The sequence below is a fragment of the Vombatus ursinus genome, unplaced genomic scaffold (assembly GCF_900497805.2).
Source record: "Vombatus ursinus unplaced genomic scaffold, bare-nosed wombat genome assembly UNPS02014825.1, whole genome shotgun sequence".
NCBI lineage: Eukaryota > Metazoa > Chordata > Mammalia > Diprotodontia > Vombatidae > Vombatus > Vombatus ursinus.
In genome coordinates, this window is record NW_020954603.1 from 9,068,807 (window position 1) to 9,083,706 (window position 14,900).

A 14,900-nucleotide genomic window follows, 5' to 3' on the forward strand; every position below is an offset into this window, starting at 1 on the left:
TGTTACCACAAAAAGTGATACTATTATTATATTGTTATGCATACATCGGACCTTGCTTTCTATCTTTGTAGTTTATATCCAATAGTGGAATCCATGCACGCGCCACTTTTTTGGGGCATAGTTTTAAATTGATGTAAAAAATGATTGAACCAATTCCTACTTGTGGTGTGAACCAAAGTTCCAACCAAAAAACCAAACTGTTGGTGGTAACAGTAGCATGTCTGCCTTTCCAGAGCTCCTCTAACATAGAATGTTTGAGGATTTTTTTCATTTTTTTCCAATCTGCCGGGGATGCAATGAAATCTCAATTTTAATTTGCATTTCTCTTATTTGTGATTTGGAGTATGTTTTCCTATGGTGATTTATAGTTTGCAGTGCTTCATTTGAAAACTATTCATATCTTTTGACCTATTATCCATTGGAAATGACTCTTAGTCATGCATATTTATCTCAGCTCCTTGCATTATCTTGGATGTCAGACTTTTATTCGTGACATTTGATAAAAAGATATCTTACCCATTCAACAGTTTATCTTATTTCTGTATGCATTGATTTTGTTCATGCAGAAACTTTTAAGTTGTCTTCTTTGTCTTTTATGATCAACTCTATCGCTTGTTTGGTTAAAAATTCTTCCCTTAGTTGTGAACAGTTCCTCTTCCTGCTCTCATCTAATTTTTTTTTTTACCATATAACTTCTTAAAATAAAATTATGATATCTTTTGCTTTTTATATCACCAAAATTTCTCCCAGTATCCCCTCCCTTGGCAGCTAGATGGTGCCTTAGATAGAGCACTGGGTCTGGAGTAAGGAAGACCTGAGTTCAAATATAGCCTTCAGCACTTCCTAGCTGTATGACTCTGGGCGAATCACTTATCTTGTTTGCCTCATCTGTAAAAGGAACCGGAGAAGGAAATGGCAAACTACGTCAGTATCTTTGCCAAGAAAACCCCAAATGGGATCGTGAAAAATCAGAAATTCTGTGGGCCATTTAGAGCCTCAAAATAATGTCATTTTACTTGACCTGTTTTTAAAAACACGCTTGGGTTCGTATTCATTTTGATGCTGCGGTGCAGAACATTTTAATAAAGCAGAGTTCATTGGTGATTTGAACATTTCCTTTGTCTTTATAATTTAGATAACAGACTGGATTACTGAAGTTACTGTTTTTGCCTTAAACTCCTGGCCTATAGCATACAATAAAAGACATTTCTGCATATAAAAAAACCCGGGTTCTCATAACACACACACACACACACACACCACTTTTTAGATGGGACTTTAAGATCTGGAAATGGCGGCGTGTTTAGGAAAAAAAGAACTTTTCTCTTATTCCAAGTAACTTATTCAAGGAGAGATAAGCAGTCACTGTTTTAAATGTCATTTTACTTGCATTGGTATTCTTCCCAAATGGATTACTTTGAAAATGTGCTTCAAAATATGCTTTAGGCCATCTACTGCTGTCATTGAACAGACCTCAGTCAGATCCACAGTTAGGTCTCAGATTTACAAAAACGGAGAACTTCAGAATGTGGTTGGAAGTGTTCGGTGCAGTAAATCATGTGCTTTTCACGCACCCTATCTCACAGATGCAGTTGGACATGAGACAATCAGATTTTCACTCCCCACAAACAGCAGTAATGGGAGGCCAGTGGAGAGCCAGAAATGTTGCTCTTCCAGGACTCGTCAGAGACCAAGAGTTGCTTTGCTGCCTGTCTGATTTAAGTGGTTGTGGTCAGTCTGAGGAACCTGTGATATGATAAGATAGCATTCATAAGGTCATGTGGTTTACAAGCACCCAATCTTAATGCAGCAGCCTCTGAGCACCCCAGGATGAAGGGGAGGGAGAGAACAAGCCTTGCATGTTCAGAAGCTTATCTTGTGGTTCAGTGACATCAACTATGTTTTCTTTCTGAATATTCTATCAGGATTTAGATTCTCAGTGCACACGTTGAACTTATAAAATTTATCCCTTTAGCCTCTGAAAAATACTACATTTTTGTCTCCAATCACTCTTTAATGTAGTGAATGAATAATTTATTAAATGCTTACTATGTGCAAAGAAAGCCCTGTGCTGAGAGCCTAGGATAACAAATAGAGAAGTAAAATGGTGTGTGCTCTGGAAGAACTCCCAGTCTAATGGGGGAGACAACCCCTAGGGATGGTAAAAGGTCCCCAGGACCTTGAGGTACAGCAGCAAAGCAGATGGTCATGCCTCTTCTTTAGTGATTTTTTCCATTGGTAAAATCATATCAGAAAATAATAGGGATAAAGAATTATTAAAGCTTTTATCCCAAATTTTTTCTGATTATTAATCATTTCCATTGTCTCTCATATCTCTATCTATGTACATGTGAAATTTAATACCAATAGGTAGTCATACTAGTGTTGTTGGAGATAAACCAGATACTAGATGTCAGTGAACAACTCAAATGAATATTTGAAATTAATGGGAACCATATATGGGAAATATTGAGTTTTGCTTTCCAAAAAAGAACATCATAATTTCCCTTATTTTCTATCTGGCCACACACATATTGTTTTGGGTTTTGGTTTGCCTTGGTTTTGGTGTTTTTTGTTTTGTTTTGTTTTTTTGCTTTAAAAAATTATTGCCTAAGATTTTAGAATATCTGTATTTTAAAAATGCTTTTTGAAACAGGATAATTCTCACATGGCCAAATAGATAAGGGCAATCCTTCATGAATGCTTGAGAGATGCACCTTTTGCCTGTTTTCTCTAGGTAATAAAGGTAGTACTCCTGCCTGGAAAACATGTAAAAAAGATTCATTCTCCTTCGGGAGCCTGAGAGTAGAACCATGCATATGCCAATGGTTGGGTACCACTTAACTTCACCGTAACAAAGAACCTGGGACTGTGCATCTCACACCATCTTTGCACTCTGTGTAACCCAGAGAAGCTTAGCTTTGTGTGTACAGCTGAATTTAGGAGGGAGCTTCATCACATGTTATCATCCAAAAGATGGTGCTCCTCCAGTAGTTGAACAGGAGACACACAGATGTGGTGCCTGAAGTGGGCCAGTAGCATCTTCGGTTTGTGCCCCAGGGAGCTTCCAGTCCCTGCTCTGTCACTCTGGAGCTACGTGGCTGTGAGCAGACCTCCAGGTTCCAGTTTCCTCATTTGTAAAATGAGGGCTGTAGACTAAATTATCTTTAAAGGAACTTCCAGATGTGAGATTCTGTGCATACACATTCTGGTTTGCAGCATGTTTTCACACCTCTTTTGTCATTTCATCATCAGGGCAAGTATCATCAATAAAATAATCGACAAATATGTGCGCACCTACTGTGCACACAGCACTATTCCAGGAAATAAAGAGAGGGACAAGACATTTCGCCTCCAAAGGAAAAGGAGCGGGCTGGCCTGGAAAAGCATTTATTAAGTATTTAGTTGTTTTGAGTAAGCAGTATACTAAGAGCCAGGGTTACAGAATCCCTTCATTAAAAGAACTTTCATTCTCCTTAAAGGAGATGACCCACGCAAGAGAGCTTAGCTGCAGGATTGTTGGAAAGGCCCGACGCGTACCAGCCTCCTGTGATCTTGGGACCCAGCTGACTCAAGTGGTCCTGTCTCTGACTCCTGGGAAGGGGATATTAGGCCCAAGGATCCTGGTGGGGAAAAGCCATGGGTTACCTCTGGCTGTCATGGGTATTGAGGAGGAAAGTGATTAAGAATTGAGGCCCTGGGGGTGGGGGTGGTCCACGGCCTAGTGGGAATTAGGCAAAGGGAACCACGGTGAAGGAGGGGAAGGGCTCTCTTAAACCTGTTCCATCTAGCCCCTGGATCACCTGTAGGGAACAAATATCAACAGCAACAACCACAACAAAATGGTGACAGGATTGAGAGTATAAATTTGTGAGAGTCCAGGGAAAATAATATAATTGGAGACAGATGAAGGAGTGTGTTCATGAAAACTCAGCACACAGGAAATGGGGTGATGAGGAGGGAATTGTCCTGTCACTAAATTAGTGGAATTGAGAATAATAGTGCAGCAAACGAACCCATGACACACCAGTCATAGCCCTTTGTGCTTATATTAAATATTTCCTACCTGGAACAGTTCCAAAGTCAGTGGCCAGAGGATAACCCTAATATCTTTGTAGTGTAGTTAATACTGTGCTGGACCTGGAGGCCAGAAGACCTGAATTCATATCCTCCTCAGATGTTTTCTGTGAGCAAGTGACTTAACCTCAGTTTCCCTATCTGTAAAACAGGGATAATAATACCTACTTCAAAGCATTTTGCAAACCTTAGAGCACTGAATAAATGTTATCTATAATAAGATGACACAAACAGTTTAGTTTTTAAGTGTGGTTGGCTATGTGGTAATGAATCCAGTTACAAATAGAGGTCATTATATGACGTATAACATTTTATTTATTTCAATTAAAATACAAAAAAAAAAAACTTTTAAAATCCACACAAGCTGTTGTGCTAATACTTAATAAACAGCTTGTCAGTATTGATTCCAGGCAGGCAAAGGGTTTGCACTGGATGATGGATGCTACTGAATTTTTCCGAATTTTTTCAACTAAAATGAAGTCAAATCAAATGAAATCTGTGTAGCCTTTGATGTCATTTTAAAAAGTTCTGAGTGAAAGAAATGTGAAGTGATTTATTTCCTGTAATTGGTCATAAATTTACATAGAACCATATATATATATATATATATATATATATATTCCTAGCCTCAGAACCACTTTGTGCCTTCTGAGTAGTGAAGGTTTCGATTGCTTTTATGTTTCAGCTAGCAGGAAAAGGATCCATGATCACAGTATCTCATTTGTCCATATGATTTTAGTTGTGTGATTTGGGAGGGAGGGAAAACTGTTTCAAAATCCCTTTTTGTTAGTTCTCTTAGTTCTCTTCCCCTATTATTTTAAAGATGCTAGATAGCTTTAAGACCTCAGTTCTTTAGGGGCTTTGGGGATTAAGGTACTTAGAACACTTCTCTCCTACTCCTGAAAACCTTGATTTTTAAAAATAGACTTGTACATGTACTTTATAAATAACTTGTAAATTCTTTATAAAGTAATTATAATTAGTTTGCATTTCTCAGATGTGTTTTTGTCAGGCTTTCTGGTGGCTGACCAGGTTGAAACATAAGAACATTTCTTAGTACGGACATTTTTAAAATTATTACTTCAATCATACTTTTGCTACAGTTTTTCAGAGCTTAATTAGACTACATAGCTATAGCTTTTGTCTGTGTAGGGAGTGTGTAATGTTCAAAAAGTCATGACCTCCCATTGATCGCTTCTATTGGTTTCCTGTTCTGATTCACTGGAAACCTTTTGGTCTGAATGCTTACTGCTGGTTTTAATCTGTCACGTTTACAATACAGTTTTTAGAGAAGCAGATAATAGAACACAAATTTAGCATTTCGTTTCCTACTCACATTTCAGTTTTTGAGAACTGAAAAGTTAAAATGGGAGGGGAGGGTTCTTAAGAACCCAGCATAAATTATTGACCAAAATATGTTGGGTTTTTTGGAGGGGTGCCCATGAAATCTCAAAATTTAGAATTGCAAGTTTTAACAATAGAAGTAAAGTAAGCCATCAAATAGAAATTATGTTTCTTGATTTAAGTATTGTTCTTGAATTTATAGGAACTTTAGAGGTGCATGTCTTAAATTTAAAAAGCTGCAGTGTGATGTTTTGCAGGGATTGAGAATCTGTAGAACCCAAATGTACTGATGTGTGCTTTATAATCTCATATGAGTCAACCTTGGAAATTTACTGCAACTGTTCACTTGGTATCACATGACGCACTTCTATGGTTTAAACCCTGTCTAGTGGTGATCAAAGTTCATTTGGTTAGGGGTTTTTTTTCTGTGTGGATGACTTTTTTTCCACTTTGTTGTGGATTGATTGTCTTTCAAAATACCCAATTTAGTCCTTCCTCTCATTCTTTTGAATCTCAAGAATTGTTAATCTTCAGCACAATTCTTTTACTCTTAGTTGTTAAATTCAGTGGAGGAAAATGCTCAGGGAGATGATTCTACATTACTATGGTTTTACTCTTTCTGCTTTGTCTTTGTAATTAAGTTTAAAATCATCCCTGATCTCTTGAAATTCAGAGTTGCTGTTAACTCTGTAATGTAATAAAGGGAAGTAGACTGCTAACTGTGCTGAAACCAGTCTGCCTGGCCCCCTGATTGGTAGAAAAAACTCTTGTTCCCAAAGGGCACAGTCTCTCAGCACAGATTTGGGACTATGAATTTTGAGAAAGAATGTGTATTTAGGAGCCACAAATAAAAATATTGAAAATATTTCCATGTTACAACGAGGTGATCCTGTGATGCAAGTCTTATCTTTTCTTTTTATGTTACAGCAATACTGCATTGCTCAAATAAGAATGTTAACACACACACACACACACACACACACACAAGCTTCTTGTGTGATACGTTAGTTTCCACCTACATAAATCCAAGGGTTTCTGCATCTCACCAGCCAAGTCAACAAACACTTACTTACTGAGGAATGTCATCTTTGGTTGTAAGCTCCCAAATGGTGATGGCCTTCAGATCCTCTCTAGGTTAAATTGAAAGAGACAGGTTTTCATAAAATAACTTTTATTCAAACCAGTTGCTACTGCCTGATGTCCACTCCAGTTTCTAATTAGTCATTTTTATAGTCTAAATTGTTTTATATACTGTACTGTTGACTGTCATAAGCTACACCCATCCAGACCAGGAGGATGGCAGCTTCCTGGTTCTCATTATTTAGTGCTTTAGTCTTTGCAGCTCTGTAGTTACATTTTCATTAGCAGTTTTCCTTTGTAAATTGTGTGTTTTTGTGCTGGCTTCTGAAGTAATTTGTGTTGCTTGAAACTAGTCAGGAAGTTCTTAGTTCTAAGCTCCATGAGATTTGAGTTGGTGCAAAATTGATGAAAAATTGCTGCCAGAATGACTTCCCTGTTCAAACAAAACCTCTCAATATTTTGACTTTCTTACTCTGTCTTTCTCTCATGCTTAACCTAATGAGGCAGTCTGCATCAGGTAAGAAATAGTGTATTGTTTAGTCTCTATAAATAGTATGCCTTCTGGGTACATGCTAATACTCTGCATTAAACTGCATGTTTCTCACTTCAGAATTTATAGCGTGATAAGTAGACTAATCAGATCAGCACTTGAGTGTTTTTCTTTTCAAACATTGCATCATCTTGTGCCAAGAATAAATACACATATAAGAATTATGTTAGTTGTTTTTACTGAGTGATGATTTTAGATGCCAAACTTAGAATACCTATACAGAAGGCATAAATTAGTGTTTCCTGCCAATTATTTGCTTGATAATAAATTGATTTTTAAATTAATTCTTAGGAATCAGTAAACACATGGAAATTGAAGAGAAACTTTTGTAGCTATGCTTTTTAACCTGTTGGCCAGAAAAGGAATTGTTTTGTTTTATTGAAGTTAGATTTGGAATTCTAAAGACCTGTGTGATTTTTGGTTGGAGGATGCTCCCAGCTACTTTTAGAGACCAGGTCATTAGAGAGCTGTGATCTGCAGACTATAGCAAGAAAAATACCTGAAAAAATGTAATTTCTTTTGCTTAAAATAACTTAATTTGTTGCCATTTTGATTGAATTATCTTACTTGAGCAAAAACCGCTAAGCAACAAAATAAATTTTAAAGCAGTTGTACTCCTTGTTTATTTAAAAGTCTTTTACTGATAACCACTTCTAGGGAACTTTAAATTTCTGTACATATGAAGACAACTGGTTTTACTTCTTTCCTTTAACCAGAAATGGCCAGTTATTTGGACACCATGTCAATGTAACCTGTGATATTAAAGTCAGGAGACTTGATGATGGTATAATTAGCATTTTCTGGAGACGTATCGTTCCATCTTCAGATAGATGTTTCTTGCTTCTGTGTTGTGGTCATTTTCAGTTCTGCTAAGTCTTGTATTAACCAGTTAACATTGACTTCCAGGATGTTTTGTTTTATTACCAAATTCTAGTGGCTAAGGAAAATGGTTCAGCCCTGCAGGCTTGCTCCAGTACTCATCCCCAAAGGGAATGCCTGGCTGGGTACATACGTTGACAGTCTTTATTTAAGAATCGAGCGGTGAACTGTATACTATCTGGAAGTCTCATGGTGTGACCCTCAAGTTATATGCCACTAGGGGAAGGACTGATGATAAAAATAGTATACAGAATCTACTCAATTCAGAACAAAGATGCCAACTTTTAAAAATAAAAAACATTCTTTGTCAATCTATCCATCAGTAACAGTATATGTAGCAAAAGAGAGCACACATAGGTCTCTTAGTGCTGAGGGAGCAAAGGAGTGTTGCCTGTCCACTAATAGGGCCAGCCTTGGCCGGACAACTTGTCATGTGGGCTCAGTCCTAAGCCACAGTCCAGTGAATAGCTCCATGTCATCTCTCACCGTTGCTAGAAAAGTGGCACAGGGCATCACACTGATTGTGAAGGGCACTGTGCCAGAAATGTCATGTCAGCAGCTCACCATGTCTGCTGCAGCTGCACCCTAGCAGCAGGTCTGTCCCACCCAGGACTAGAAGAGATGGCCTCAAATGGGGCCTTTCTTGCACCATACCAGGCTTGTACAATGACCCTGTGTGTTGTGTTTTGTCTCTTTACAATTTATTTTTAGTCCAGACTTCATCAGTGTGTCCGAAACTCCTTTCAGTGATGCAGATCAGCAGCATTTCCCTTATTTATAGTCTGAGAGAGGTGCCTGGGACATTGAGGGGCTGGGATGGGTCAGAGGCCAGGGCACTTCCTGATTTCAAGACTGACCATCTGTCCGTCGTGCATTGCTCAGAGTACACAAAAAATACTCTTTCACCTGTTCATTCATAATACAAAAACAAACGGAGAGTTTTCTTACTCAGACAACATGCCTTAAGGCTTATAACATCAGGATGCCCAAAGATCACAAGACCTAACCAGAAAGAATGGCTCAGGCCATGAGGCAGCTAGGTGGCACCATAGTACACACAGCACTGGGCCTAGAGCCTAGAAGACCTGAGTTCAAATCCAGCTTCAGTCATTTAATAGCTGTGTAACCTTAAACAAGTCATTTAACTAAGTGCCTTAGAGAGGTCACTTGAATCCGTTTGCCTCAGTTTCCTCATCTGTAAAAAATGGGGATAGTACCCATTATCCTATACAAGAGTTGTTATGAAAATCAAGTGAGATGATTTCAGTGCCTCCTCATTGTTATTCTTTATTTTTTTTTAAAAAAATTTAATTATTTTAGCATTCTTTGCTTTTTAAATTTTGAGTTGCAAATTCTCTCCCTCCCTCCTACACCCTCTCATGCCTGTTGAGAAAGTAAGCAATAGATAGTATTCTTAAAACATTTCGCACGGTGCCTGGTACATAGTAGACACTATGGAAATTCTAGCTAGGATTATTACTATTATTAGACTTTTGTTCAAAACGAATCCTAAACAGATCTCTCTGTAGGTATCAACCAGTAATTTATTTGTTTCAAACTTCCTGACTTTAATTGGATTTGTTACCCATTAGGGTAACTTATACCCCTACAATCAGGTGCCAACCTTAACTTTCCAGCTTTGTCTTATAAGTACCTTTCACGTATTCTTCATTACAGTCAGGGTGGACTGTTGCCATCCCTCATTCTCATCCTTCCCTGATATATCTCCATGCTTTTCCTTGAACTGTCTACCATACCTGGAATGGATCACGTTTCCTTCCCATGTTCTTGATATGTAACAGTATCTTGGATTTCCTTGCTTTCCTCTGATGATTTTTTTACCTATGGGGGTAATAAAAATCTCCGCTGTACAATGTCTGAAAAAGAGAAAATGCCGTAGCTAGGAGGCTGGAAAGTGTGAATTAGTAGCAACAGTGAAATCTTTCATGAATTTCCTATTTTTAAACATCCATTTTTTTCTATGCTCTGTCTTAAGATTGACTACTGGGGGGGAAGAGGAGTGAAGACAAAGAAACACATGGATGATAAAGGGGGTGGGTAGATGGAGTAAAGGAGGTCAAGGGATAATAAGTTGTGGGAGGAATGTGTAAGGTGAGTAGATAGTAAACAGGAGAAGAGGAACTTCTGTTCATGTTTAGGAAGGAAGTAGAAATGTTTGTTGGAGTTTTTTAAATCAGTCAACAAGCATTTATTAAGTACCTCCTGCATCCCAGGCACTGTGCTTGCCACAGCCTATGCCCTCCAATAACCTGCGTTCTATCAGGAGAGACAGCATGAACATATGAACACATATGTAAAATACATAATAATTATGATGGGGAGAACTTTTAACAGCTGCGGAGATCCAGAAAAGCTACTTGCCAAAGACAGAGCCTGAGCTGGGTCTTGAAGAAGCCTCGGGATTCTGAGAGCTGGAGTTGAAGTAGACCCTCCCAAGCATAGTATCCACCAGGACAATGCACGTAGGCTAGAGATGGGAACATCGTGAATGAGGACCAGCAAGGCCAGTTTGAGAAGGGGAGTAAAGTATGATCTGCAGTGGAGTTTGAGTCAAAGAGTGATACGGTCCAACCTGCCCTGTAGGAAAATTGCTTTGGCAGCTGCATGGAGGACGGGTTGAAGAGTTAGAGGGGCGAAGCCGGGAGCTGAACTAGGATCCTCTTTGCAATGGTTCAACCAAGAGGTAATAACACAAGAATGCTCCCTGCTCCTAAGGAGCTCACATGCTAATGGGAGAAGCAGCGCGTAGCTAAGTACTTATAAGATATTCACAGGGGAGAAGACTGAAGTGCCAAGAGGAATTGAGAAGGCCTCCAACAGAAAGTGACGTTTTAGCTAAGAAGCCAAGAATATTAAGGCAGAGGTGAAGAAGAATGCGTAGGGGACAGATGACACCAAGATTCTGAACATAGGTGACTGGAAGCATGGTGGGTCCCTTTATAGAAACAGTTCCAAAGAGAGGCTGGTTCTCCATTGGACGTGCTGAGCTTGGGATCGCTATGGAACATCCCTTTAGAAATGCCCGACAGGTGGTAGATGATGGTGGGACTGGAGCTAAGGAGGGGAAAGTGGCCTGGATAAATAAGTCTGGAATCTATTTAGAGGTGATGATTAAACCCGTGGGAGATTACCAAGTGAAAGAGTATGGACAAAAAAGAGAAGAGGGCCCAGAAAAGAGTTTTGCCTATGTGATCCCGTAAAGGAGACTTTGAAGGGGCAATCAGAAAGGCAGGAGAACTGAGACATTAAAAAACAAAACCTAAAACCACACACACAGGAGAGAGTATTCAAGAGGAGAGCTTGGTCAACAAGGTTAGATGCTGCAGAGAGGTCAAGAAAGTTGAGTTGAGATTTGACCATTAACAGAAATCATTTGGGAGAGAGCAGCTTCAGTTGAGTTGATAAAATTGGAATCCAGTTGCTAAGGTTAAGTGAGTGAGAGGAGAAGTGGAAGTAGTGAGTGTAGACAGCTTTTCTTCTGGGACCTTGGCTGAAAAAGGGTTACAGGGCAATAACTTAGAATGGTGAGGCCTAATGAGAATTTTTTCTGGATGAAGAAGACTGGGCCACGTATGATTGGGAGAACCCATGTAGATCAGGAGAAATTAAAGTGTACAAAGAGAGATGAGTAACCTGTGGATTGGTCTTGGCGAGAAAAAAGCCACCTCTTCAGAGAGTGAAAGAAAAGAGAATTGGGAGTAACGTAAAGTAGAGGGCAGTCATGACCAGTGGTAAAGCATGCATTAGGATCCTTAGCTAAGAGAGTGGGAAGGAAGGGTCTTCGAGGAATGGGAAAAGATTTGAAACAGCCACTGATGGGAGTGGGATAAAGTTAGTTTAGGACCGGCAAAAGAGTTGTGTTGCTGCAGTGGAGGGTTCGGTTGACAGCATACATTTATTTGTAATGAACTCAGTCAACACAGTTATGTAACTTCCTGCAGGTCCAAAATTATCCCAGGTCCTACCTCAGTTCTCTTCTAAACCCCAGAACTCTCCATTTGTTCCCTAAAAATTATGGTCCCCAGTCTGAGAAAGTATTCCTGAGGGAAAATGTCCTTTCTGGTTCTTTATTTTGGCTTTATTTTATAAAGAGGAAACTAAGTAAACCTTTTTTCTCCTGTAGAACTGTCTGGTAACAATCAGTGGTTCTGTATCTGTAATTGTATTGCTGCTATAAGTCTGTGATTGAGTAGAAACTTCTTGTGATATGGCATGTGTGTGGAACTTTTGCTAATTTATTTGCCACAACTGTTTATTACAAAATTACAAAGTTAAATCAAAGAAGGTGCAGAATTTAAAACATCTCAAAATGGACTCTAGAATGAAGCAGAATCTAGAGTTTTGCCAGGCACATGCTCACGTATAAGGAGTCCACAGCTTATAAACTTAGAAAGGGGTTATGGTCCCCAAGTTCACTTATAAGGCCATTGGAACTCAGAGCATATTTTCCAACAAAAATAATTTTCTAAATATTGGTTAAATTCCCAGGCCAGCCCATAAAAGTCTAATCCATAACGCAGGTAAAAAAAAACCAAGATTTTCATTGCATAAAATAAAATAGAAAAGCTAAATTTTAAAACAATGTATTAATCTTGGGCAGCTTGAGACAAAGCAGGTTTAATTAGAGGAAGATGAGGTAGCTAATGGTTTTTTGTGGCCTCTGAAGAAGACCAGATACCTTGAAGGCTAATGACCCTTATATCAAAATTTACTTCGTTTTCCTCAATAAAATGTATTACTATAGCACTAGACTTATATTTGTGATCAGGGTCATTTTTTTGGTTCACAACTGGAATTAAGAAGGAGAGAGATTTTTCTGAGAGGGAAAGAGAGAGAAAGAGTTGGAAGAAAGGGCACTGAAAAACAACAGGGGTGGATGTATGTACATGAAGAAGATTGCCTATGGTATAATTAGCTAAACCGTGTACAGAAAGAAATGAATTAAGTAGTGTGGACATCTCCTAGGAAAAAAGGAGAGGAGGGGATGGTGGTGGGTTGGATGGTCCTCTGTGCCTACCAAGTTAGCCAGGTGTTCCTAATTGAGGGACATGCACAGGTAGGCGTGGGCTATTTCAGTTCCCTTTTTGGGTGAAATAAGCCAAATTAGCATTAGGCTGAGGCTACAAAATGGTGCAATGGAGGGAGGGCAGGAGTGATAGGGTTTAACAGCATCCATAGGTAACCTGAAAACCTACTTTAAGCTCCTGGTCGAGACTTTGCTCTTCTCCAAGTCCTTAACCAAGCTGCCGACAGGGAGCAGTTTTGAGTTTGACTTTATGTCCATGGGATCATCTATTATTCAGAGAAGGGAAAAGTCCCAAGGGTGAGAAGAAGAAGAGAGGGAGAGAATCAGTGACAGAGGGGAAAAAACAATAATAAAAAATGAGTGATCTGCTTCAGAACAGTTGAGACTTGAACTCGTTAGACTTTTACTACATTTTTAATTGTTTGGTTCCTAAAGTAAACATCTCTCCAGAAACACTGAAACTTGAAGCCATGACTTGGCCAGCTCAGACAAGTCAGGTAGATTGCACTTATGGATACTTTGCTCCTAAGAGAATTTCATTTGAAGACTCATGTTAATAACCAAATTTGATTCTTGTCTGGTTTGGGGCTTTTTAAAAAAATTAATTCCCATAAACTTCAAAGTCCCATTTGGTTGTAGTTAGCTTAATGCTACGGGGTCTTGAGCTTAAAACATTCACGAAGAACATTGGGTAGTTTTCCTACTTAGGTATAGAGACATAACGTGAAACCCGAAGCATACTTTAAAACTCATTTGTGTATAAGTGTAATCTGTGCTGTTTTATTAATTAGGTGGTTATTTTAGTTGTTGTTTTTCCCGAAATTGGCATCATATCATGAATATGCAGTAATGTTCAGCATAATTTTAATTTGTAAAAGATTGAAGTTTGATTCTTTTGTTCTTGCCACTGAAAACAAAAACCCTCTTTACTTTCTTCTAGTGCGTGTAGACAGTATGGTAATGGTAGGAGTAATTGACTGCCCCTTATTTCAGCCTCTTAGTCTTGGGGAGAAGAAATCCTCAGCCTGTGATGCATGGCAGCTAAAGGAAAAGTTGACCTATCCCTACCCCCAGGGGTCAGTGACGGTGCTGAAGGAGTCTCCCGCCTTCCCAACAATCAGGAAATTGCGCTTCCTCTGCTATGCCTCCCTTCCTAACAGCCAGGAAGAGAAAAGAGTGAAGAAACACTGTTATTTCTTTAAAAAAAAAAAAGAACAAAAAAAAAACACTGGGGAAAAAAAAGAGAAGGGGAGAGATTGCACTTAATTTAAGACTGGGAGCTGTAAATCATTGTGGGGTTGCAATATTGTGATACGGGGTTGCCTCAGAATAAGGCGGTTGTGATAATGCGGTATTGCAAGTGAGTCTCTCTTTGGTGATTAGTCCCCCCAGCTTCTGTAAAGTGGGGCTGGGTTTGGGAAGATCTCATCTAGTCCACCGAAGCGGGCATATAAAATTCACCAGAGCTTTATCGTAAGACTTTGGTTCTTGCCGAAGGACTAATTTTTTTTTTTTAGTAATTGAGGTATTAGTTGTAATGAAGCCAGGCATCAACTGTAGGAAGGCCCTTCCTCCTCATACCTGCCCTAATTACGAGCTAGGTGAGAAGAGGGAGCGGATGGAAGCTTGGTGGCACTCCCATGGAGGGGGAATTTACAAGGCCAGTGTTTCAGTATCTGGCATCCACATTTTATTCTTGATTTCTCTTTTTTAAGCATAATAACAGTGTTTGTGCTATCAATACATTCTAAGTAATTTTATATTTTTTTTTTCTTTAAAATTTGAAAAGAATACGAATTTGCTTCCTGAGAAGTGAAGTTATTGATATTTCCAGGTGGAAAATACTGACTGACTGGTTTCTACATATTGTTTTCTGGCTCCTCTGCATTAAGAATGGGGTGGTTCTTATTACTAGAAACAGCT

General features: G+C 39.0%; 1 protein-coding gene across 11 annotated transcripts in view; it reads left to right on the plus strand.

The window, feature by feature from the left end:
* Positions 1-14,900, plus strand: part of EVI5 (ecotropic viral integration site 5) — a 202,321-nt gene that overhangs the window by 185,784 nt on the left and 1,637 nt on the right. The gene's annotated exons all lie outside the window — the stretch shown is intronic.